General features: G+C 44.3%; 1 protein-coding gene across 1 annotated transcript in view; it reads left to right on the top strand.

Annotated features, from left to right (window-relative positions):
• Positions 1-10,896: 10,896 nt before the first annotated feature.
• The window catches only part of LOC129860002 (collagen alpha-1(VIII) chain-like), a 46,693-nt gene continuing 30,102 nt past the window's right edge, over positions 10,897-27,487 (top strand). The window contains exon 1 of the mRNA XM_055930313.1: positions 10,897-10,958. The gene's annotated coding sequence lies outside the window, so the exon portion shown is untranslated. The remainder of the gene's footprint in view (positions 10,959-27,487) is intronic.

Raw genomic sequence — 27,487 nt, forward strand, 5'->3', positions numbered from 1 at the left:
TCATGGTAAATGTCTGGTGTTGTTGGGGAAATGCTACCCTCATGGTAAATGGTTGTTGTTGTTGGGGAAATGCCACCCTCATGGTAAATGTCTGTTGTTGTTGGGGAAATGCCACCCTCATGGTAAATGTCTGTTGTTGTTGGGGAAATGACACCCTCATGGTAAATGTCTGTTGTTGGGGAAATGCCACCCTCATGGTAAATGTCTGTTGCTGTTGGGGAAATGACACCCTCATGGTAAATGTCTGTTGTTGTTGGGGAAATGCCACCCTCATGGTAAATGTCTGTTGTTGTTGGGGAAATGACACCCTCATGGTAAATGTCTGTTGTTGTTGGGGAAATGACACCCTCATGGTAAATGGCTGTTGTTGTTGGGGAAATGACACCCTCAGGGTAAATGTCTGTTGTTGTTGGGGAAATGCCACCCTCATGGTAAATGTCTGTTGTTGTTGGGGAAATGACACCCTCATGGTAAATGTCTGTTGTTGTTGGGGAAATGCCACCCTCATGGTAAATGGTTGTTGTTGTTGGGGAAATGCCACCCTCATGGTAAATGTCTGTTGTTGTTTGGGAAATGCCTCCCGCATGGTAAATTGCTGTTGCTGTTGGGGAAATGCCACCCTCATGGTAAATGGCTGTTGCTGTTGGGGAAATGCCACCCTCATGGTAAATGGCTGTTGCTGTTGGGGAAATGCCACCCTCATGGTAAATGTCTGTTGCTGTTGGGGAAATGACACCCTCATGGTAAATGTCTGTTGTTGCTCTTGGGGAAATGCCACCCTCATGGTAAATGTCTGTTGTTGCTGTTGGGGAAATGCCACCCTCATGGTAAATGTCTGTTGTTGTTGGGGAAATGCCACCCTCATGGTAAATGGCTGTTGCTGTTGGGGAAATGCCACCCTCATGGTAAATGGCTGTTGCTGTTGGGGAAATGCCACCCTCATGGTAAATGGCTGTTGTTGGTGGGGAAATGCCACCCTCATGGTAAATGTCTGTTGTTGTTGGGGAAATGCCACCCTCATGGTAAATGGCTGTTGTTGTTGGGGAAATGCCACCCTCATGGTAAATGTCTGTTGCTGTTGGGGAAATGCCACCCTCATGGTAAATGTCTGTTGCTGTTGGGGAAATGCCACCCTCATGGTATATGTCTGTTGTTGTTGGGGAAATGCCACCCTCATGGTAAATGTCTGTTGCTGTTGGGGAAATGACACCCTCATGGTAAATGGCTGTTGCTGTTGGGGAAATGCCACCCTCACGGTAAATGTCTGTTGCTGTTGGGGAAATGCCACCCTCATGGTAAATGGCTGTTGTTGTTGGGGAAATGCCACCCTCATGGTAAATGTCTGTTGTTGTTGTGGAAATGCCACCCTCATGGTAAATGTCTGTTGTTGTTGGGGAAATGCCACCCTCATGGTAAATGTCTGTTGTTGTTTGGGAAATGCCACCCTCATGGTAAATGGCTGTTGTTGTTGTTGGGGAAATGCCACCCTCATGGTAAATGGCTGTTGTTGTTGGGGAAATGCCACCCTCATGGTAAATGGCTGTTGTTGTTGTTGGGGAATTGCCACCCTCATGGTAAATGTCTGTTGTTGTTGGGGAAATGCCACCCTCATGGTAAATGTCTGTTGTTGTTGGGGAAATGCCACCCTCATGGTAAATGGCTGTTGTTGTTGTTGGGGAAATGCCACCCTCATGGTAAATGTCTGTTGTTGTTGGGGAAATGCCTCCCTCATGGTAAATGTCTGTTGTTGTTGGGGAAATGCCACCCTCATGGTAAATGGCTGTTGTTGTTGGGGAAATGCCACCCTCATGGTAAATGGCTGTTGTTGTTGTTGGGGAATTGCCACCCTCATGGTAAATGTCTGTTGTTGTTGGGGAAATGCCACCCTCATGGTAAATGTCTGTTGTTGTTGGGGAAATGCCACCCTCATGGTAAATGGCTGTTGTTGTTGTTGGGGAAATGCCACCCTCATGGTAAATGTCTGTTGTTGTTGGGGAAATGCCTCCCTCATGGTAAATGTCTGTTGTTGTTGGGGAAATGCCACCCTCATGGTAAATGTCTGTTGCTGTTGGGGAAATGCCACCCTCATGGTAAATGTCTGTTGTTGTTGGGGAAATGCCACCCTCATGGTAAATGTCTGTTGTTGTTGGGGAAATGCCACCCTCATGGTAAATGTCTGTTGTTGTTGGGGAAATGACACCCTCATGGTAAATGTCTGTTGTTGTTGGGGAAATGCCACCCTCATGGTAAATGGCTGTTGTTGTTGTTGGGGAAATGCCACCCTCATGGTAAATGTCTGTTGTTGTTGGGGAAATGCCTCCCTCATGGTAAATGTCTGTTGCTGTTGGGGAAATGCCACCCTCATGGTAAATGTCTGTTGCTGTTGGGGAAATGCCACCCTCATGGTAAATGTCTGTTGTTGTTGGGGAAATGCCACCCTCATGGTAAATGTCTGTTGTTGTTGGGGAAATGCCTCCCTCATGGTAAATGTCTGTTGTTGTTGGGGAAATGCCACCCTCATGGTAAATATCTGTTGTTGTTGGGGAAATGCCTCCCTCATGGTAAATGGCTGTTGTTGTTGGGGAAATGCCACCCTCATGGTAAATGTCTGTTGTTGTTGGGGAAATGCCTCCCTCATGGTAAATGTCTGTTGCTGTTGGGGAAATGCCACCCTCATGGTAAATGTCTGTTGTTGTTGGGGAAATGCCACCCTCATGGTAAATGTCTGTTGTTGTTGGGGAAATGCCACCCTCATGGTAAATGTCTGTTGTTGTTGGGGAAATGCCACCCTCATGGTAAATGTCTGTTGTTGTTGTTGGGGAAATGCCTCCCTCATGGTAAATGTCTGTTGTTGTTGGGGAAATGCCACCCTCATGGTAAATGTCTGTTGTTGTTGTTGGGGAAATGCCACCCTCATGGTAAATGTCTGTTGTTGTTTGGGAAATGCCACCCTCATGGTAAATGTCTGTTGTTGTTGTTGGGGAAATGCCACCCTCATGGTAAATGGCTGTTGTTGTTGGGGAAATGCCACCCTCATGGTAAATGGCTGTTGTTGTTGGGGAAATGCCACCCTCATGGTAAATGGCTGTCGTTGTTGGGGAAATGCCACCCTCATGGTAAATGGCTGTTGTTGTTGTTGGGGAAATGCCACCCTCATGGTAAATGGCTGTTGTTGTTGGGGAAATGCCACCCTCATGGTAAATGGCTGTTGTTGTTGGGGAAATGCCACCCTCATGGTAAATGGCTGTTGTTGTTGGGGAAATAGTAACTTGTACACAAGTGAAGACATGGTTAGGAGGAAGAACAGCTGCTGACTCAGTTATGAAGTGTTGTTTCTACAATATATTTGGGAATACCTGTTCTTTTTACATGGTTGAAAATACATGTTTTGTGTACTGCAGACAACCTTCCTTTCTTTTATTCTGGGCTCAACTGACTGTCTAGTTCTGGTCACCCCTGTGGAGTATCTTACACTAGATGAGGTACTCTTTAAAAATGAGGACATGTGTAACTAATAATATCCCTCATAGCCTGCCTCTATCTCTGCTTGTCGTCTGAGGAGAGGAGCGACCAGCAGATGAACTCTTCTCACACGTGATGTATCTCCCAACGGCTGGGTCGTCTGGATCGTAGAGGACAGACGGGAACACACAGAGTCTCTCTGCCCCAAAGCCCGGTGTGAGGAGCCCAGCGCAGGGACTAGTGTTTGGTTCTGTTTCGTCCAACGTCCCATACCGGAGGTTCAACCCTGCCGCCAGCCTGCCGTACTGGAGAAAAACACAGAGCAGTAGACCGACTCAACACAAACCCACAAATGCCAGAGAGATTGATGGCAGGACAGCAAATTCAACCCGTGCCCAACTGGCAAAGCTAGTGTTAGCAAACAAGTGGTCAGACTGGTATTTCACACAGTAGTCCAACCCTTGATGGTAGTGTTACCATAGTTACCATAGAAAGGATGAACCCTTTCTTCACGATGTCAACATTACAACCGCTCTCCTTAAGGAGAGTGGAGATTGAGGGCTTGAATACATTATGTACATATTACAGTGAAGGAACAGGTCCTGTAATAGCCGACCAGCTTTATGGCAGAAAGTGATGTTTTGTTCTGCATCATTTGCTTTAATGACATCATACCAATTAAAGTGTAAAGACCCATCCTGTGATGATTGAGAGATCTGTTTGAACTAAATTACCCTGAAATTTGTTCAATTTTTCGTAATGCTATTACAGAAAAAATATTAAACAGACACTCACTGTCATAGGGAGGAACGTTAACCACACATGACCCATTGGGAGATTTCAGTCTGCTGCCACACACACACACACACACACACACACACGCACACGCACACGCACACGCACACACGCACGCACACACACGCACACACACGCACACACAAACACAACACAACACACACATATGTGTGTTGTGTGTGTGGCAGCTGACTGAAATCTTCCAATGGGTCATGTGTGTGTTGTGTTGTGTTGTGTGTGTGTGTTTTTTTATGTGTATGTGTGACAGCAGACTGAAATCTCTCAATGGATCATGTGTGTGTTGTGTGTGTATGTGGCAGCAGACTGAAATCTCCCAATGGGTCATATATTGGGAGATTTCAGTCAGCTGCCACACACACACACACAACACAACACACATGATCCATTGAGAGATTTCAGTCTGCTGCCACACACACACACTTGGGAATATCACTGTCTGGGTGAAAAAATTGTTTTTCAGAACTCAATATAGTGTTGTTCAAACCGCCCTATTAACAATTAGGATTGAGAACATTTTGACTAAAAGGACGACATGTTATGCAGTCTGCAGGTGGTTCGGTGGGGGAACATTTAAGAGGTAATGATATTTTCCATGTTTGTGTGCCAAAACAAAACAGGGAACGAGGAAATGCCTCTGTAGCGAGTGCTTGATATATGAATGCGTGAATAATGAAGCTTAGTCCTGTGGTAGCAGGAAACCCACAGAGAGTTTATACATTTCTCAACTCTACCGCTCGTTGAGTAATTGACTTCTTTTACTAATTATATTTGTGGGCTTTAGAAGGATAGTCCTCTGAGGTATGGTACAGGCTCAGTCCCTGTGGCTGAGTTTCCAACATCTAACTTGTGTGCGTCAGTGTCACGTGAGGAATGTCTATCGACATCAGTCTGTTGGCCAGCTCAGGTCTGTAAGGTTAATATTCTCCAACATATGTATGTCTGGGATACAGTTTTAATGTACTCATCATGGGACAAACAGGGCATACTAACCCTGCTGGAGAGCTACTGGGCATGCAGGGTTGTGTTACGGCTCTAACATACGTCATTCAGGTTCTGATAGTGTGTTAGGGCAGGGATGGAACAAAAGCCTGCACTCCCTTTTTCTGAAACCACCTCAGCAGGGTTGGCGCTCCCTCATGTTTTGCTCTGTATTGGTGACTTCACCTGTCCTTGCACCCGAGCCAAAATAGACAGAGATGTAATAACGAGGCACAAAAACAGGTCATTGGTCTGTTGGAACAGTTTCAACTTTCCAGAGGTCATGACGTATCTGTGCTGGAAGACCAGTTGCACATCTGGGGACCGTCCATTCTGGTTACACTGACAAATAGGGCCGTTCCAACACCATCTGAAGGCTGATGTTCACATGATGAATCTGTCTCAATCTTGCACCAACTGTTTATCCATTACATTTCGTCCTTCTCAGAAGTGGTTCTTGAATCCTTAATTAGGTATCAAATGGCAATGAATTCCGACACGTTTTGATGACCTTATCAAAAGCTGTTCTGAAGGCCCATAAAAACAGAGAGGAATATTTTCCAACCTAGCCTTCATTTGGCAGGGGGGATGGACTGGATGCTGTGTTGAGATCTCTGGAAAAGGGGACCGTCTGCATTTTTCAGAGGAGCATGTGACTGCAGCTTTATGAAATGTTCTCACAGGCAAACGTGTCCAATCCTCGGCCAAACTCGACAGCTGTAATTCTACTAAATGGGAGTGAGTTAGGCGGTCAACCCGAACACGACTCGGCGGCGATATAACACCGCAGTAACAGAAACGATATTCAGAGTCGCACCCAGCTGCACTCTTACACCTCTCTCGTTCTCGCTTCTTAAACTTCAGCTGACTTCCTCTGACCATGGGAACCACAGAAGACAACCATCGATCATCTCTGTGGTCTGCGGCCGTCGGCCGGAATCTGAGGTCACCTGACCTAGCAGAATTCGAATAATTGACCAATTGAATCTCATTCTTGTCTTTTTGACTTCGCTAACGCTGCTACAGATCAGTGTCATGGTTTACAGCCAATGGGGACTTTTCAGTTTATGAAGTGAATGTTCTGTAACTAAGGTTGCAAAGCTAGTGGTAATTTACCAAAGTTACCAGAATCTTCTGTAATTTTGGTAATCTATGGCAATTTATGGTAACTTTGGTAGCTTTTAAAAAATGTATTCACATATAGTATTCATTTTTAAAATCTCTGTCCATATTGTCCATGAGTTTCTAGTAGATAGACCATATGGTTCAAGAGAAAATAGCCTAATTAATGAAACAAGCATCTAATCAACAATGGCATTATTTTCAGTAAACTCTACAACTCTTGCAACTATTGACTTTTTTCCACAGCTGCCACCAGTTTGGCATCAAAAAATGTACAACAAAGACATATTGACATAGTAAAAAAAGTGTGTAAAAATGTTTATAAAATATATTTCATGCTGAAACCCTCAAATTAAACACCAATGGTTTTCACAAAATGTATGGTTTATATTTCAGATAATGTTTAACAGCTTTGTCATTGTATTTGTTATTTAAAAATCATCTTATATGATTATTTTATATATTTTACACGTGATAAGGCCACACGGAGGGCCAGAAAAAATGACAGACACCTGTGATAATTGGAATTACCCAAAAGACCCACTAGACGTCTTGTGCTAAAATCCTTAAAAGTTACCAAAATTCTGTTCGTATTCTGATAAACTTCTAAAGTAATATACAGTACCCTCCCTTTGCAACCCCTCTGTAACTGTATATCTCAGTCAAGGCTGGGATAGTCTGTGAAAATGTAATGATGTAAATTTAACATAACATTTTTATCTAGAACTCTCCCAATGAGACGCATGGTGAATGCCGTTTTTGTGAGTGAAGCAATGAACACATCTCTGCTCTGCATTAGTGTTCTGTGAAAATGGAGGTTTCTTGAACGTCCTCTCTGTTGAACCTCTATTAGCTGCTCTGTGACTCATTAGAATAGCAGCAGAAACCTCGATGAACCCTACAACGTACAACCCTACAATATACTTCTTTGATATCTCAGCACTGACAGCCACACTGATGAATACATGTAGCTATTTATAATATGTACAATATTCAAGAATGATAACATGAAATGTAAATGTAATTGTTCAAGTTTGGTTTGGAGAAAGATCATGCATTGTATTAGACTAGCTACAGAACATGACGTATTTATGAATGGTCCCATGAATGGTCCCACAAAGGGCCATGTCATCTCTCATCTCTTTGTGTGTGGTTGAGTGTTTAGTGCTGTGGCTGTGAATTTCTGTGTGTAACCTGGGTTGACCGGAGTGACTGCTGTGCTCGGCAGCTGCAGGGTTCTGCCCCGGACCAGGGCTCAGCTGCCGGTCACGTTTCAGCTGTCGATCCAACACATTCATACTGAAACATTGCCCGTGTCTCTAACAGACAGCCTGTCAGCACCAGAGAACATGAGCTGTGTGGGTAACACAAGGCAAACGCAGCAGCTGTCTGTCTGTCTGTCTGTCTGTCTGTCTGTCTCTCTCTCTGTCTCTCTCTCTGTCTCTCTCACTGTCTCTCTCTCTGTCTTACTGCTGCTCTCACTGGCACGTCCATGAATCTATAAGAACTAGTCACTGAGGATTTAAAGACAGTCAAACTAAATGATAGACCACAGATCAACATACCGTGGTGTATCAGATATTGTCGTTATCATGTACAAATGTTCCCATCATGTTTTGATAGTTGGACTCAATGGCTCCTGTAGTATGGGAGTGAGCTCAGTTGACATATTAGTCATCCCCACTAACTGCCAATGGGCCAGATTAAAGGAAGTTGATCAAACAACAGGAAGCAGAGATATAATGGCGTATGCATACCACATTTCTGGGGCCGCTGTTTGACATAATAACATTTTGGCCTTGAGATGTAAGCACATGCAGGTTAACTACATGGATAGGAAGTCTGGGCAGGTATGATGTCAAAGTTTCCATTCAACTGGTGGCTGTTCAATGTTTTTCCTTGATATGTAATGGAAGATAATACGGTGTATAATAGATCAATAGAAACAGGGTGAGTGGTTCCTGCCAGACACCATAATGTGAGACAGGTGGGGCAGTAGAACAGATGGACAAAAAGTGTCCAGAAAAAGGTTGATATTTGAGAGAGAGAGAGAGAGAGAGAGAAAGAGAGAGAGAGAGAGAGAGAGAGAGAGAGAGAGAGAGAGAGAGAGAGAGAGAGAGAGAGAGAGAGAGAGAGAGAGAGAGAGAAGCAGCACTTGAGGACAGCCTATTTGTATTAGAAAGGACAATAATGAGGAGTGTGCCTATAGTGGATGCAAGACAGATGCAGCTGACAATAAAATGGGCGGTGGTTATGATAATGTTTTCTAAATCAACAGGAATGGGCGGTGGTTATGATAATGTTTTCTAGATCAACAGGAATGGGGGAGGGTTATGAAAATGTTTTCTAGATCAAAAGGAATGGACGGTGGTTATGATAATGTTTTCTAGGTAAACAGGAATGGGCGGTGGTTATGATAATGTTTTCTAGATCAACAGGAATGAGCGGTGGTTATGATAATGTTTTCTAGATCAACAGGAATGGGCGGTGGTTATGATAATGTTTTCTAGATCAACAGGAATGAGCGGTGGTTATGATAATGTTTTCTAGATCAACAGGAATGGGCGGTGGTTATGATCATGTTTTCTAGATCAACAGGAATGAGCGGTGGTTATGATAATGTTTTCTAGATCAACAGGAATGGGCGGTGGTTATGATCATGTTTTCTAGATCAACAGGAATGGGCGGTGGTTATGATAATGTTTTCTAGATCAACAGGAATGGGCGGTGGTTATGATAATGTTTTCTAGATCAACAGGAATGGGCGGTGGTTATGATAATGTTTTCTAGATCAACGGGAATGGGCGGTGGTTATGATCATGTTTTCTAGATCAAAAGGAAAGGGGCGATGGTTATGATAATGTTTTCTAGATAAACAGGGATGTTTTCTAGATCAAAAGGAATGGGCGGTGGTTATGATAATGTTTTCTAGATCAACAGGAATGGCGCGGGAAGGACATGGCAAACTGCAACATTACAACACGGTTTCAATACGGCATCAAATCTCAACCAGCTGTTCACTCGCTGTGTTCTGGTGATGTGAAGCTCTGCAGCAGAAGCGCCACTGAGTTGTACTGTGCTAGAGATCAGTAGCCGGCCCAGTGGACAGATACTGGGAGATATAGCTCTACTACTTCACCTAAACACCACCGCTCCACTGAACCAAGCTTCTATCCGTAGGAAATCATCACGCCAAAGAATGGTTTTAACAGATGAAATCAAATGAGAATCAAGGAGAAGCTCCTTACAGGAGTAGTGTTAGAGGTTGGATTTATTTCCTTTGAGTTATCTGCCATGTCTCTATGTCCACCTCTCTTCTCTCTATCCATCTGTCTTCTCTCTATCCACCTCTCTATCCATCTTTCTTCTCTCTGTCCATCTCTCTTCTCTCTATCCATCTCTCTTCTCTTTATCCACCTCTCTTCTCTCTATCCATCTCTCTTCTCTTTATCCACCTCTCTTCTCTCTATCCACCTCTCTATCCATCTTTCTTCTCTCTGTCCACCTCTCTATCCATCTTTCTTCTCTCTATCCATCTCTCTTCTCTCTATCCCCCTCTCTTCTCTTTATCCATCTTTCTTCTCTCTGTCCACCTCTCTTCTCTCTATCCATCTCTCTTCTCTCTCTCCACCTCTCTTCTCCCTCTCTCTCTCTGACTCTGTATCCCTACTACTCAGGAAAATACATCTCCCCTCTCTCCCTCTCTTTTCTATCTCCCTCTCTTCTATTCTCTTTCTCTCTCCCTCTTTCACACTCTCTCGGGGGCTACCTCGCCTCTCGCTCTGCCCACCTTCTCTGAGGGGTACTCCTCCCCAGTAGCCCCACCCACCTGCACATAAAAGCCTAGTCTCCTCTCCAGTAGCTCCACCCACCTGCACTTAAAAGCCTAGTCTCCTCCCCAGTAGCTCCACCCACCTGCACATAAAAGCCTAGTCTCCTCCCCAGTAGCTCCACCCACCTGAACATAAAAAGCCTAGTCTCCTCCCCAGTAGCTCCACCCACCTGAACATAAAAGCCTAGTCTCCTCCCCAGTAGCTCCACCCACCTGAACATAAAAGCCTAGTCTCCTCCCCAGTAGCTCCACCCACCTGCACATAAAAGTCTAGTCTCCTCCCCAGTAGCTCCACCCACCTGAACATAAAAGCCTAGTCTCCTCCCCAGTAGCTCCACCCACCTGAACATAAAAGCCTAGTCTCCTCCCCAGTAGCTCCACCCACCTGAACATAAAAGCCTAGTCTCCTCCCCAGTAGCTCCACCCACCTGCACATAAAAGTCTAGTCTCCTCCCCAGTAGCTCCACCCACCTGAACATAAAAGCCTAGTCTCCTCCCCAGTAGCTCCACCCACCTGAACATAAAAGCCTCGTCTCCTCCCCAGTAGCTCAACCCACCTGAACATAAAAGCCTAGTCTCCTCCCCAGTAGCTCCACCACCTGCACATAAAAGCCTAGTCTCCTCCCCAGTAGCTCCACCCACCTGCACATAAAAGCCTAGTCCATGCTGTTAACTTCTGGTCAGGGGTCTGTATCACACTTCTGTAACTCCAGTGATAGTTCCCCTCAACAGACACACACTGAGCAAGGTAAGGATATCCTATAGGTTTCCTGGAGGAAGGTGTGGTCTGTCAGGATTCATTTGGCTGATATTATGATGATGATTTGGAGGGGTTTTGTGAACTGGGTGTTCAGGAGTGTATTTTCATTCTCTAGACCTGGTACCACCTGACTATTTGGTGCTTTCAATGTCTGCATTTTTCTCCTCCGGTGAGTTTGTGTGTTCTGGCAAGGGTGTCGAGGGAACGGGGCGAGATTCTTTGCACGTGTCTGGGTTGTTTTGAAGGCTATGTGGTTCAAATGAAGAGAACGTTCAGCTCAAATTGTTCAGTGTTCATTGGGACTTTTGTAAACTTTCTTCACTGAGAGACTCCCTGAATAAGATCATGCTGGAATAATCCTAAATCTCGTGATGATGAGGCACTTCTTTTTCCAAAGAGAAAAGGACATGTGAAACAGACCGTCTGTTCAGTAGAAATCCAGGGCTTGTCAGAGGTGTTAACTCTGAGAGAACAGACCCAGTAGCTTTACTTCCAGTCTAGTTAGTTAATACCACATCATGTATTAGGATGGTGATGTCATCTCCAGTCTATTTAGTTAATACCACATCATGTATTAGGATGGTGATGTCATCTCCAGTCTAGTTAGTTAATACAACATTGTGTATTAGGATGGTGATGTCATCTCCAGTCTAGTTAGTTAATACCACATCATGTATTAGGATGGTGATGTTATGTCTAGTTAGTTAATACCACATCATGGATTAGGATGGTGATGTCATCTCCAGTCTAGTTAGTTAATACCACATCATGTATTAGGATGGTGATGTCATCTCCAGTCTATTTAGTTAATACAACATCATGTATTAGGATGGTGATGTCATCTCCAGTCTATTTAGTTAATACAACATCATGTATTAGGATGGTGATGTCATCTCCAGTCTATTTAGTTAATACAACATCATGTATTAGGATGGTGATGTCATCTCCAGTCTAGTTAGTTAAAACCACATCATGTATTAGGATGGTGATGTCATCTCCAGTCTAGTTAGTTAATACCACATCATGTATTAGGATGGTGATGTCATCTCCAGTCTATTTAGTTAATACCACATCATGTATTAGGATGGTGATGTCATCTCCAGTCTATTTAGTTAATACCACATCATGTATTAGGATGGTGATGTTATGTCTAGTTAGTTAATACCACATCATGTATTAGGATGGTGATGTCATCTCCAGTCTAGTTAGTTAATACCACATCATGTATTAGGATGGTGATGTCATCTCCAGTCTAGTTAGTTAATACCACATCATGTATTAGGATGGTGATGTCATCTCCAGTCTATTTAGTTAATACCACATCGTGTATTAGGATGGTGATGTTATGTCTAGTTAGTTAATACCACATCATGTATTAGGATGGTGATGTCATCTCCAGTCTAGTTAGTTAATACCACATCATGTCTTAGGATGGTGATGTCATCTCCAGTCTAGTTAGTTAATACCACATCATGTCTTAGGATGGTGATGTCATCTCCAGTCTATTTAGTTAATACCACATCATGTATTAGGATGGTGATGTCATCTCCAGTCTAGTTAGTTAATACCACATCATGTATTAGGATGGTGATGTCATCTCCAGTCTAGTTAGTTAATACCACATCATGTATTAGGATGGTGATGTTATCTCCAGTCTAGTTAGTTAATAGCACATCATGTATTAGGATGGTGATGTCATCTCCAGTCTAGTTAGTTAATACCACATCATGTATTAGGATGGTGATGTCATCTCCAGTCTAGTTAGTTAATACCACATCATGTATTAGGATGGTGATGTTATGTCTAGTTAGTTAATACCACATCATGTATTAGGATGGTGATGTCATCTCCAGTCTAGTTAGTTAATACCACATCATGTATTAGGATGGTGATGTCATCTCCAGTCTAGTTAGTTAATACCACATCATGTATTAGGATGGTGATGTTATGTCTAGTTAGTTAATACCACATCATGCATTAGGATGGTGATGTCATCTCCAGTCTAGTTAGTTAATACCACATCATGTATTAGGATGGTGATGTCATCTCCAGTCTAGTTAGTTAATACCACATCATGTATTAGGATGGTGATGTCATCTCCAGTCTAGTTAGTTAATACCACATCATGTATTGGGATGGTGATGTCATCTCCAGTCTAGTTAGTTAATACCACATCATGTATTAGGATGGTGATGTCATCTCCAGTCTAGTTAGTTAATACCACATCATGTATTAGGATGGTGATGTCATCTCCAGTCTAGTTAGTTAATACCACATCATGTATTAGGATGGTGATGTCATCTCCAGTCTAGTTAGTTAATACCACATCATATATTAGGATGGTGATGTCATCTCCAGTCTAGTTAGTTAATACCACATCATGTATTAGGATGGTGATGTCATCTCCAGTCTTGTTAGTTAATACCACATCATGTATTAGGATGGTGATGTCATCTCCAGTCTAGTTAGTTAATACCACATCATGTATTAGGATGGTGATGTCATCTCCAGTCTAGTTAGTTAATACCACAACATGTATTAGGATGGTGATGTTATGTCTAGTTAGTTAATACCACATCATGTATTAGGATGGTGATGTAATCTCCAGTCTATTTAGTTAATACAACATCATGTATTAGGATGGTGATGTCATCTCCAGTCTATTTAGTTAATACAACATCATGTATTAGGATGGTGATGTCATCTCCAGTCTATTTAGTTAATACCACATCATGTATTAGGATGGTGATGTCATCTCCAGTCTAGTTAGTTAATACCACATCATGTATTAGGATGGTGATGTCATCTCCAGTCTAGTTAGTTAATACAACATCATGTATTAGGATGGTGATGTCATCTCCAGTCTATTTAGTTAATACCACATCATGTATTAGGATGGTGATGTCGTCTCCAGTCTAGTTAGTTAATACCACATCATGTATTAGGATGGTGATGTCTACTCCAGTCTATTTAGTTAATACAACATCATGTATTAGGATGGTGATGTCATCTCCAGTCTATTTAGTTAATACAACATCATGTATTAGGATGGTGATGTCACCTCCTGAATATGATCATATGCTAAATCCTTCGCTTAGCATTAAAATATTATTCATATTATTCACATTCAGGCTGTTGAACACAGAGTAACCCATTGAAAACATACCTCCAGGATGCAGCCTGATGGCCTATCCTTGTAAAGTCAGTAGGTCCTGTGTTCACTAGACATGACTATGTGGCTCTGGGCTTTATAATGGGTTCCCTAAAGCCCCATGCAGCATCCTAGCTTTACCTGCCTGGACCCTGAGGGCGACTATTCTGCCCCCCCCCCCCCTCTTTTTCCTCTCTCTCTTTCCCCCCTCTTTTGCTCTCTCTTCCTCTCTCTCTTCCTATACAGGGATTAGATACAGCAGCAGGTAGTTTCTGTTGTCTCTGAGGTTCATTGTGGGAGCATTCCTGGGTGTCTGCTGTGCAGCCTGAGAGAGAGGGCCAGAAAAAGGCCTGGGCAGCGGGTTGTCGCTCTACCCTGCCCAGAGGGTCACTCTCCCCCTAAAGGTGTGGAACCATAGTACCCGGTGTGGTCTGTCTTAGACCGCTCAGCCATTACAGGGAGGGGTGGATGAAATCGTTTGGAATTCAACTTCTAAGTTGTGTGAGCTAAGGGTGGTGCCCTTGCCTTGTTCAGGGTGAAGAGGGGATTCGGGGTTTAGTCAGTTGGCAGAGATTTGACTCGACAACAAAAAATGGAGATTGAGTCTCTGACATGGTTATAACTGTGTTCTTTGCTAGTTTAAAATAAATCACACCTAGTGATCTCATTTATTTATTTTATTTCTGAAGTTTATTTGGACAGGGACAGCATGAGTTGCACCAGATTTATCAAACAGCTCATTTACATCCTTAGTCCCCGGGCAAGTGAACATATACTGTAACCACGACAACATTATATACAAAAGGACAACATACGTACATCAGACATTTAAAAACAACAGGAAGGACATATAGACACGTTTCAGAACAGAGGCTAGGACATTACACATACAATTCATTGCACATATTGCTGTTGGACTTTATACATTTGAGTTGTAAAACATATAAACACATATAAAATCAAAATATTGCACATCAACCCTCGCCTCCGACTGACAAGTGACTGTGTATTATTAAGGTTTAGGGGAATGTGCTCTGGGATCATACAGCTGCAGTGGCTGTGATTTGAGTACACTACCAAATACGGGACAGTAGCAGTCTATCCCTAGCAGCCTGTCACGATCGTGTGGCGGATTAACGGACCAAAATGCAGCACTTGGAAAATAAGCCATCTTCTTTTATTATAACAACACGAAGATGAACACGAACAAAACACTTTAACAAAACAACAAAACGACCGTGAAGCTACAAACGTTGTGCACAAACATACAGGCTACTAACGTTCTTACATAGACAATTACCCACACCCAATGAGAGCCTATGGCTACCCTAAATAAGGCTCCCAATCAGAGACAACCGAAATCAGCTGTCTCTAATTGGGAACTCATTCAGGCCACCATAGACTCTCCTAGACAACTAAACATACATAGAAAACACTAGACACCTGTACTCCACACAAACCCATATACTATACAACAACCCATAACCCCTTTACCATATAAACACCCAACACCAACAAAACATAAACATTCCCCATGTCACACCCTGACCTAACTAAAATAATCAAGAAAACAAAGAATACTAAGGCCAGGGCGTGACATAACCCCCCCCTTGAGGCGCGAACTCCGGGCGCACCATACACAGTCTAGGGGAAGGTCTGGGTGGGCTTCCCTCCACGGTGGCGGCTCCGGCTCTGGTCGTGGTCCCCACTTCACCACAGTCCCTAACCACCTCCTTAGTTTCTTCAAAATAACCCCTCTCCACATTAATCCCATTGCATTAAGGGGGAGTTCCGGATTAAGGGCCAGTACCAGGGTAAGGGGCAGTACCAGGATCAGGGGCAGTACCAGGGTAAGGGGCAGTACCAGGGTAAGGGGCAGCACCAGGGTAAGGGGCAGCACCAGGGTAAGGGGCAGCAACAGGGTAAGGGGCAGCACCAGGGTAAGGGGCAGCTCCAGGGTAAGGGGCAGCTCCGGACTGAGGAATGGCAGCTCCGGACTGAGGGACTGCAGCTCCGGACTGAGGGACTGCAGCTCCGGACTGAGGGACGGCCCATGGCTGGCTGACAGATCTGGCTGCTCATGGCTGGCTAACTGATCTGGCTGCTCATGGCTTGCTGACGGATCTGGCTGCTCATGGCTGGCTGACGGATCTGGCTGCTCATGGCTGGCTGACGGATCTGGCTGCTCATGGCTGGCTGACGGATCTGGCTGCTCATGGCTGGCTGACGGATCTGGCTGCTCATGGCTAGCTGACGGATCTGGCTGCTCATGGCTAGCTGACGGATCTGGCTGCTCATGGCTAGCTGACGGATCTGGCTGCTCATGGCTAGCTGACGGATCTGGCTGCTCATGGCTAGCTGACGGATCTGGCTGCTCATGGCTAGCTGACGGATCTGGCTGCTCATGGCTAGTTGGCGGCTCTGGCAGATCCTGTCTGGTTGGCGGCTCTGGCAGATCCTGTCTGGTTGACGGCTCTGGCAGATCCTGTCTGACGGACGGCTCTAGCGGCTCCTGTCTGACGGACGGCTCTAGCGGCTCCTGTCTGGCGGACGGCTCAGTGGGCTCATGGCAGACGGGCGGCTTTGCAGGCTCATGGCAGACGGGCGGCTTTGCAGGCTCATTGCAGACGGATGGCTCAGATGGCGCTGGGGAGACGGATGGCTCAGATGGCGCTGGGGAGACGGATGGCTCAGATGGCGCTTGGCAGACGGGCAGTTCAGTCATTGCTGTGCAGACGGCAGACTCCTGCCGGCTGAGGCGCACTGTAGGCCTGGTGCGTGGTGCCGGGACTGGTGGCACCGGGCTGGGGACACGCATCTCAGGGCTAGTGCGGGGAGAAGGAACAGGGCATACTGGACCCTGGGGACGCACATTAGGCCTAGTGCGTGGGGCCGGAACTGGTGGTACCGGACTGGGGACACGCATCTCAGGGCTAATGCGGGGAGCAGCAACAGGATGCACAGGACTCTGGAAACGCACAAGAGGCTTAGTGCGTGGTGCCGGAATTGGTGGTACCGGGCTGGAGACACGCACCATAGGACGAGTGCGTGGAGGAGGAACAGGGCTCTGGAGACACACTGGAAGCCTGTTACGTGGTGTATGTACTGGTGGCACTGAACTGGGGCGGGAAGGTGGCGCCGGAAATACCGGACCGTGCAGGCGTATTGGCTCCCTTGAGCATTGAGCCTGACCAACCTTACCTGGTTGAATGCTCCCCGTTGCCCGACCAGTGCGGGGAGGTGGAATAACCCGCACCGGGCTATGTAGGCGAACCGGGGACACCATGCGTAAGGCTGGTGCCATGTAAACCGGCCCGAGGAGACGCACTGGTGGCCAGATATGTAGGACCGGTTTCATGACATCCGGCTCAATACTCAATCTAGCCCTGCCAGTGCGGGGAGGTGGAATAACCCGCACCGGGCTATGCACACGTACAGGAGACACCGTGCGCTCTACTGCGTAACACGGTGTCTGCCCGTACTCTCGCTCTCCACGGTAATTACAGGGAGTAGGCGCAGGTTTCCAACCTGACTTCGCCACTCTCCCTTTAAGCCCCCCCCAAAGAATTTTTTTGGGTTTTCCCACAGGCTTCCTACCGCTTCGTCGTGCTGCCTCCATTCGCCGGTATCCCTCCTCGCACTGCGCCAGAGAATCCCAGGCGGGCTCCGGCACTCTCCCTGGGTTGATCGCCCACCTGTCGATCTCCTCCCACGTAGTGTAACCCAGATCCTTTGTAGGTTCCTTTTCCTGCCTCCGAGTTAGCTCCTCATATCGCCGCCTCTCTGCTTTCGCTGCCTCCAGCTCAGCTTTGGGGCGGTTATATTCTCCTGGTACCTCCCGGTCTAAAATTTCCTCCCATGTCCATAAATCCTTGTATTGCTCCTGTTGCCGCTGGTCATGCCGCTTGGTCCTATGGTGGGTAATTCTGTCACGATCGTGTGGCGGATTAACGGACCAAAATGCAGCACTTGGAAAATAAGCCATCTTCTTTTATTATAACAACACGAAGATGAACACGAACAAAACACTTTAACAAAACAACAAAACGACCGTGAAGCTACAAACGTTGTGCACAAACATACAGGCTACTAACGTTCTTACATAGACAATTACCCACACCCAATGAGAGCCTATGGCTACCCTAAATAAGGCTCCCAATCAGAGACAACCGAAATCAGCTGTCTCTAATTGGGAACTCATTCAGGCCACCATAGACTCTCCTAGACAACTAAACATACATAGAAAACACTAGACACCTGTACTCCACACAAACCCATATACTATACAACAACCCATAACCCCTTTACCATATAAACACCCAACACCAACAAAACATAAACATTCCCCATGTCACACCCTGACCTAACTAAAATAATCAAGAAAACAAAGAATACTAAGGCCAGGGCGTGACACAGCCCTACTGTCGGGAGCAGAGAAGCCCTGTTCCGTTCCACTACAGCTGCTCTATCTGGTTCTTTAGTAGCTCATCAGGATGTAACACCCACTGAATAGATGTATTCATAGTGCATTTAATTACAGTGCCTTCGGAAGGTTTTCACAGCCCTTTTCCCACATGTTGTTGTGTTACAGCCTGAAGATAGAGATGTTGTGTCACTGACCTACACACAACACCCCATCATGCCAAATTGGAATTGTGTTTTTTTTTTTAAATGTACAAATGAAAAGTTGAAGTGCCTTGAGTCAATAAGTATTCACCCCTTTTGTTATGTCGAGCCTGAATAAGTTCAGGAGTACAAATGGGCTTAATAACAAGTCACATAATAAATTGCATGGACTCACTCTGTGTGCAATAATATCTGTAAGGTCCCTCAGTCGAGCAGTGAATTTCAAACACAGATTCAACCACAAAGACCAGAAAGGTTTTCCAATGCCTCACAAATAAAGGCACCTATTGGTAGATGGGTAAAAAAAGGCAAACTTTGAATATCCCTTTGAGCATGGTGATGGTGGGATGGTGAGTCAATACACCCAGTCACTACTGAGATACACCATGAGGCCAATGGTGAATTAAAACAGTTGTGATAGGAGAAAACTGAGGATGGATCAACAACATTATAGTTACTCCACAATATCAACCTAAATGACAAAGTGAAAAGAAGGAAGCCTGTACAAAATAAAAAATATTTTAAAACAATCATACTGTTTGCAATAAGGCACTAAAGTAAAACTGCAAAAAAATGTGGCAAAGAAATTAACTTTATGTCCTGAATACAAAGCATTATGTTTGGGGCAAATCAGTAACAGTATAACTTTACGTCGTCCCCTCGCCCCGACACGGGCGCGAACCAGGGAACCTCTGCACACATCAACAACTGACACCCACGAAGCGTCGTTACCCATCGCTCCACAAAAGCCGCGGCCCTTGCAGAGCAAGGGGCAACACTACTTAAGTCTCAGAGCAAGTGACGTAACTGATTGAAATGCTACTAGCGCGTACCCGCTAACTAGCTAGCCATTTCACATCCGTTACACTTGCATCATGTTATGGGTATGCTTGTCATCGGCAAGGACAAGGGAGTTTTTTAGGATAAAAATAAACAGAATAGAGCTAAGCACAAAACCTGGTTCAGTCTGCTTTTTAACAGACACTGGGAGACAAATCCACCTTTCAGCAGGACAATAACCTAAAACACAAGGCCAAATAAACACTGGAGTTGCTTACCAAGATGACATTGAATGTTCCAGAGTGGCCTAGTTACCGTTTTTACTTAAATATGCTTGAAAATCTATGGGAAGACTTGAAAATGGCTGTCTAGCAATGATCAACAAACAACTTGTTTGAGCTTGAAGAATATTGTGCAAATATTGTATAATCCAGGTGTGCAAAGCTCTTAGAGACTTACCCAGAAAGATTCACAGCTGTTATCACTGCCAAAGGTGAATCTAACATGTATTGACTCAGGGGAGTGAATACTTGTGTAAATGAGATATTTCTGTATATAACTTTAAATACATTTGCAACAATTTCTAAAAACATAATTTCACTTATTTCATTATGGGGTATTGTGTGTAAATGGGTGAGACCAAATATATTTAATTTATTTTGAATTCAGGCTGTAACACAACAAAATGTGCAATAAGTCAAGGGGTATAAATACTTTCTGAAGGTACTGTTGATAAAATAACTTGACAGTTATGTGGATATCTAAAATAAAATAGCTTAAAAGTTATGTCGATTCTGAATTGAAGTATTCATAGTGAATTTAATAATACTATTGACAAAATAACTTGACAGTTATGTGGTATTCTAAAATAAAATAGCTTAAAAGTTATGCAGATATGTAGAGTCATATTCTTAATAAAATACCCCTGAAAGTTACGCGGATGATGTCTCAAGCGAATGGCATGGAATTCAGAACTCCTACGTCGGTTTTGTATGGCATGGAATTCAGAACTCCTACGTCGGTTTTGTATGGCATGGAATTCAGAACTCCTACGTCGGTTTTGTATGGCATGGAATTCAGAACTCCTACGTCGGTTTTGTATGGCATGGAATTCAGAACTCCTACGTCGGTTTTGTATGGCATGGAATTCAGAACTCCTACGTCGGTTTTGTATGGCATGGAATTCAGAACTCCTACGTCGGTTTTGTATGGCATGGAATTCAGAAATCCTACGTCGGTTTTGTATGGCATGGAATTCAGAACTCCTACGTCGGTTTTGTATGGCATGGAATTCAGAACTCCTACGTCGGTTTTGTATGGCATGGAATTCAGAACTCCTACGTCAGTTTTGTATGGCATGGAATTCAGAACTCCTACGTCGGTTTTGTATGGCATGGAATTCAGAACTCCTACGTCGGTTTTGTATGGCATGGAATTCAGAACTCCTACGTCGGTTTTGTATGGCATGGAATTCAGAACTCCTACGTCAGTTTTGTATGGCATGGAATTCAGAACTCCTACGTCGGTTTTGTATGGCATGGAATTCAGAACTCCTACGTCGGTTTTGTATGGCATGGAATTCAGAACTCCTACGTCGGTTTTGTATGGCATGGAATTCAGAACTCCTACGTCGGTTTTGTATGGCATGGAATTCAGAACTCCTACGTCGGTTTTGTATGGCATGGAATTCAGAACTCCTACGTCGGTTTTGTATGGCATGGAATTCAGAACTCCTACGTCAGTTTTGTATGGCATGGAATTCAGAACTCCTACGTCGGTTTTGTATGGCATGGAATTCAGAACTCCTACGTCAGTTTTGTATGGCATGGAATTCAGAACTCCTACGTCAGTTTTGTATGGCATGGAATTCAGAACTCCTACGTCAGTTTTGTATGGCATGGAATTCAGAACTCCTACGTCGGTTTTGTATGGCATGGAATTCAGAACTCCTACGTCGGTTTTGTATGGCATGGAATTCAGAACTCCTACGTCGGTTTTGTATGGCATGGAATTCAGAACTCCTACGTCGGTTTTGTATGGCATGGAATTCAGAACTCCTACGTCGGTTTTGTATGGCATGGAATTCAGAACTCCTACGTCGGTTTTGTATGGCATGGAATTCAGAACTCCTACGTCAGTTTTGTATGGCATGGAATTCAGAACTCCTACGTCAGTTTTGTATGGCATGGAATTCAGAACTCCTACGTCGGTTTTGTATGGCATGGAATTCAGAACTCCTACGTCAGTTTTGTATGGCATGGAATTCAGAACTCCTACGTCGGTTTTGTATGGCATGGAATTCAGAACTCCTACGTCGGTTTTGTATGGCATGGAATTCAGAACTCCTACGTCGGTTTTGTATGGCATGGAATTCAGAACTCCTACGTCGGTTTTGTATGGCATGGAATTCAGAACTCCTACGTCGGTTTTGTATGGCATGGAATTCAGAACTCCTACGTCGGTTTTGTATGGCATGGAATTCAGAACTCCTACGTCAGTTTTGTATGGCATGGAATTCAGAACTCCTACGTCAGTTTTGTATGGCATGTGATATAGAACATATTTTATCACTGAACTGTATAATACATTAAGTTGTCTCTGACATCCATCATGTTCCTTATTCTCATCACTATCCTGTCTGGCCCGTGGCCGTACTGTACATCTCTCTTCTGAGAGATCCTAAATTAGCCTGGGTTTGGTTTAATGGTCTGGAGTGAAGCCATCAGCATGTGTGTAAAAATAACCCAACATGCTGTTATATAGATTTTATGGTGGATTATGGTACTCTAATGGATAGAGAGGGGAAGGAGTAATATGTGTTATGGTAACACCTTATGTAACCACCGGTAATAACATTTTATTATTAACATGTCGTTACATAGTAACTGCTTTGTAACTGCAGGGTAAAGTGTTACCAGTGTTATTGTGAAGAGAGCATCGACGACAGAAGCCAAAGTCCCTTAGACTGGTCTCTTCGATCTGATATTTCTCACTGCAGTAGTTGAAAAAGTACTCAATAGTCATACTTGAGTAAAAGTAAAGATACCTTAATAAAACATAACTCAAGTCAAAGTGGATGTCACCCAGTAAAATATTACTTGAGTAAAAGTCTTAAAGTGTCTGTGTAATGCGGTGCGTACTGGCGGCAGAGAAGTCAGGCGCAGGAGAGCGAAAACAGATTTACAACGGTGTCGTTTAATATCCATAAACCACCGTCAACAGAACAATACAATAAATGGGTCAAACAAAACCCGGTAATAACCAGCATACCGTGGACAAGCACTACAAGAAACAATTACGGACAAGGACATGAGGGGAACAGAGGGCTAAATACACAACATGTAATTGATGGAATTGGAACCAGGTGTGATGGAAGACAAAACCAATGGAAAATTAAAAGTGGATCGGCGATGGCTAGAAGGTCGGTGACGTCGACTGCCAAACGCCGCCCGAACAAGGAGAGGGACCAACTTCGGCAGAAGTTGTGACAATCTGATTTTAATGTACTTAAGTACAGTGGTGGAAAAAGTACTGAATTGTCATACTAAAAAAGTAAATGCTATACATAAAATTCCTTATATTAAGCAAACCAGACGACACAGGTTGCTTTTTATATTTACGGACAGACGGGCACTCTCCAACACTCAGACATAATGAGTCTCCTGATCAGAGGCCGTAGGGATTACAACGCGTCATATTGATAGGTGTGTGAATTTGACCATATTGCTGTCCTGCCTGAGCATTCAAAATGTAATGAGTACCTATTTATGGGAGTAAAAGTACATATTTTCTTATGTAGTGGAGTAAAGGATGTCATAAATATAAATAGAAAAGTCAAGTACAGATACCCCAAAAAACGACTTAAGTGGTACTTCAACATATATTTACTTTACACCACTGATGTAACATCATTTGTGACATAATTTATCATCAGTTATTTATATCAGTTATGTCCATGGATTTAAATATGTATAGAATAGAATAGAATACCTTTATTGTAAATTAGATGAGGAGTTCAGTTCCTGGAGGGTTTCAAACATTCAATACAGCTCAAGCTTAACAAGAATATCGTGCCTCTCCACAAAAGTGTGGCCTAAAATATGCGACAGCTCACAGTTCCCAGTGTTAACAACAGGAAATAGTCTTAGTCTGAGATCACCAAGTATTGTGAAGGTACCAAAGCCTTCCCAACAGAAAGTTGGCCTCTCCTCAGCTTGTTTGTGACCTTCTTGACCCCTCGTTGACCCTGACCTCCATTACGACGTCCTATTCAACCCAGCTCTGTGAACTGTGTACTGCTGAGGTCATCGTGATCACCGTTGGTTTCCCCCCTCTGGAGGCTGAGAGCTACGACCAAATAACTCAGGGTGACTCCTGTAGCCTTGCTCTGTAAAGAGAGTGTCTATGTGTGAAGGAATGCTGGAAAAGGCCAGGCACACACACACACATCGATCAGCTCATAACATGGGCAGGACAACGGGAGTATTGGCAGAGGCGCTGACCTTTGCAGGGCAGGTATTTAGGCTGCTGGGAGCTGGGAGTGGAGTAGTGTTTGTGATGGTATAAATCACATCGGACAAGGCCAGATGAACAGCACATACAGGGAGAGGAGAGGGGAGAGGAGGGAGAAGAGAGGAGAGGGGAGAGGAGAGGAGAGGAGAGGTGGAGGAGGGAGAAGAGAGGAGAGCAGAGGGGAGGGGAGGGGAGAGGAGAGGAGAGCTGGGGAACAAAGTTAAAGTGAGAGAAAGACAAAGGATCAGGAGTGAGTTGGAGGGAGGATTGATTCCTCTGCTGCTCCCCAGGCTGCTGCTGTCAGAGTGGGACAGGAGACCTCACAGCCACCTCATCCTAATACAGTTGTCTGATGGGACTAACAGCTCTAGCTCTTTTTCTTTCCCTCCCTCTTTCTCTCTCTACTTCTCTTTCTTGGGCTGTCTCTCTCTTGCTGTCTCTGTGTCTCACTCTCCTTCTCTCTGTCTGTGTGTCTTACTCTTCTTCTCTCTGTCTCTCTCTCGTTTTCTCTCTTTCTCTCTCTCTCCAACTCTTCCTCTTTTCCTCTTCTCCTCCCTCCCTAACTCCCGCTCTGTCTCTCTGTCTCTGCTCCCCAAGGGTCTTCACCACTCGACCTTTCAGCTGAGTGAAGTGTGGAGTAGTGACATAGGTTCCTGAATACACAGACAGAGCACCCACAGATGAGATGAAGACTAGAGAGAGAGAGAGGCTTAGGTCCCGATGGGTTTTACAGTCCCCAGATGTGTGCTTGGCTCCCGCTCGGCTCCGTCAGCTGATCGGACATTCCTCTGGAACCAGTGGTGTGTCTCTCCCTTTGAAACTCCAGAATTCTGCTGGGAAAATGTCTAAGTGGGATACTTTTGGACACTCCAACTCTGACGTCACCCCATTGAACTTGAAATATAAAACAGTTAAGGTAAGGGTTAGTGTTAGGTAGGGGTTATGGTTAAGATTAGGGTAAACGTTAAGGTTAGGATTTAGGGTTTAAGGTCGGGACGTCCCAAGGTTCCAGGATATCACTAACCCATGCTGCTGCTAATACGGAGCGGCTCTTCTTCTGTTTAGCACACTACTCATTATTGGAGGCTGCTGAGGGGAGAACGGCTCATAATAATGTCCGGAACGGAGCAAATGGAATGACATCAAACACCTGGAAACCATGTGTGGATGTATTTGATACCATTCCACTGATTCTGCTCCAGTCATTACCATCTTTGTGTGTGTGTGTGTGTGTGTGTGTGTGTGTGTGTGGTAGAGTAAAAAAAAGAAAAAAAAGAAAAAAAAAAAGAAAAAAAAAGGTTGGAGTGGTTGCCATTGTTACCCGTGGACATCGGTTGCCAAGGCGGCCAGGCCAAGTGTGCGAGTTAGGTAACGTGAAGAGCGTGACAGCCATCAGCATCCGTTTTATTGGGAAGCCCTTGAGGACAGAGAAAACAGCCCGTTCTCATGGAGTCAATGGGCCAAAGGGGTGACACCAAAGATAATGGGCTTCTTTAGGGCACCAGCCACAGCCTGTAGGAAGGGAACCTGAACTGAGGCTCTGATCTAAAATCATCTTACCCTCATCATGTCCTAACTTCACCTATTAGATGGGAAAATGTTAAACTGACATTGGATCAGTGAGTACTGATGTAGGAACTTATTTTGAGCCAGTATCCTACAGCAGGAAAATAATCCTGCAGCAACAGGAAATGTGAATTATTATGTGGATTATAATTATTGGACATTTTTTGTATGGGTTGATACATTTTTCATTAGGACAAATCAAGTCTGACATTTTAAAGTGGAAATTACAAACTTTGGAAGTATTTTTAAACGAATACACTACAAGTTTCAGCAAGAAAAGAGTGGTCAAATGAAGATCCTACATCTGTAGGGTAAAAATTAATTTTACTCAGGGAAGGAAGGAGAGCACAGAGATAGGTCCTTCCATGGGAAGGTGTCAGGCATTTCTCTCTGGTATTCTGTGTAGAATTTCAAGGGCAGCTTTGTAGGAATTACAGTACTTTGTCTCCAGTCACACGTCCTACCTTTGTGTTCAGAGGACAGGATCCGCAGTCAACTTAAACGGTGCAGGCTTGATTTCTGGAACCGACGCAAGGGAAACGGCATCAAGTAAAGCCAAACGTGGTAAAAATGAAAATCCTTCCTTTAGTTCCCTCCTTTTCCCTCACTCCATCTCTGTTCCATAGAATATGTTTAACCCACTAACCTTTTGACTGTGAGTCTGTTCCAGCTTAGCTTGTCTCCATTGCCAGTCTTAGAGTGATATGCGTCATATACAGCATGTTGAATATGTTTCATGTTTCATTTTATTCGCCACGTGCACAGGATTCAACCGGTGTAAAACACTACTGTGACATTCTTCCTTGAGAGCTCTTTCCCAACAATGCATTGATAATGATACAACTATAGAGATGAATGTAAAATTGGATAAAAAACACACAAGTATAATATGGCAGGATAAAGACAACGGCCCCTGTCTTCATCCATTTTCAGTCTCGTGTTTTCAGTTGATTGATGGAGAATTGTGAACATTAGAAATACATCTGCTGGTGTTCTGGGTAGAGAGAGTACTGGTCCTCTGAGCTGCGTATTGTCTTACTGAGCCTCATAACAGAGAGTCTGATTTTACCACTTCAACAGTCCAGAGTTCAGATCAGTGGAAAATATGATATTATCCCTTATTTATTTGCTTGCTGTGTCCATGTTTGAAGTGAGGTTGCAGTCTGCTCAGAATCAGAAACAAGCCGTGTTCTATTTGGATAGACGATGACAGGGACAGTAATGTTCACGTATAAGTTCACTCGTCAACTTTTCTTGTTCACTGCATGTTTACATAGTGAAGGGATATTAGGCCAAGGGGTGCCGTTGACACAGCGATGCCAGGCCTGACTACAGACTACTAAAGAAGCACGTATCTGGGCTCAACAGCATGGTTGGTATTCAACATGCTTTTCCTCGTGATCCCCTTTTGATTATTGACAATCAAAGTTACCATCTGGAAGCAGTCAGGGAAATACAGAGGAGAAATGGAAATGTGATTATTTTCAAACCCCCGAGTTGGGGCGATAAAAGAGTTGTGGCTCGGGATCAAGCAGACACTGCTGTGGTTGGAAGTGGTGGCAAAGGTGGTAGGAAACAGACGTTCTGTGGTAGAATGGCAACAGCCTTTTTTGATTTATTAAACTAGGCAAGTTAGTTAAGAACAAATTATTATTTAAAATGACGGCCAAACCCAGACGACGCTGGGCCAATTGTGCACCACCCTATGGGACTCCCAATCACAGCCGGATGTGAACCAGGGACTGTAGTGACACCTCTTGCACTGAGATGCAGTGCCTTAGACCGCTGCGCCAATCTGGAGCCACTTTGTTGCATTATCAATATTGTTTTGCACCACACTAAAAATCACAAGTTAGTGTCTAGGTCAGGGCTCACCAACCCC

The sequence above is a fragment of the Salvelinus fontinalis genome, chromosome 7 (genome assembly GCF_029448725.1).
Source record: "Salvelinus fontinalis isolate EN_2023a chromosome 7, ASM2944872v1, whole genome shotgun sequence".
Lineage (NCBI taxonomy): Eukaryota > Metazoa > Chordata > Actinopteri > Salmoniformes > Salmonidae > Salvelinus > Salvelinus fontinalis.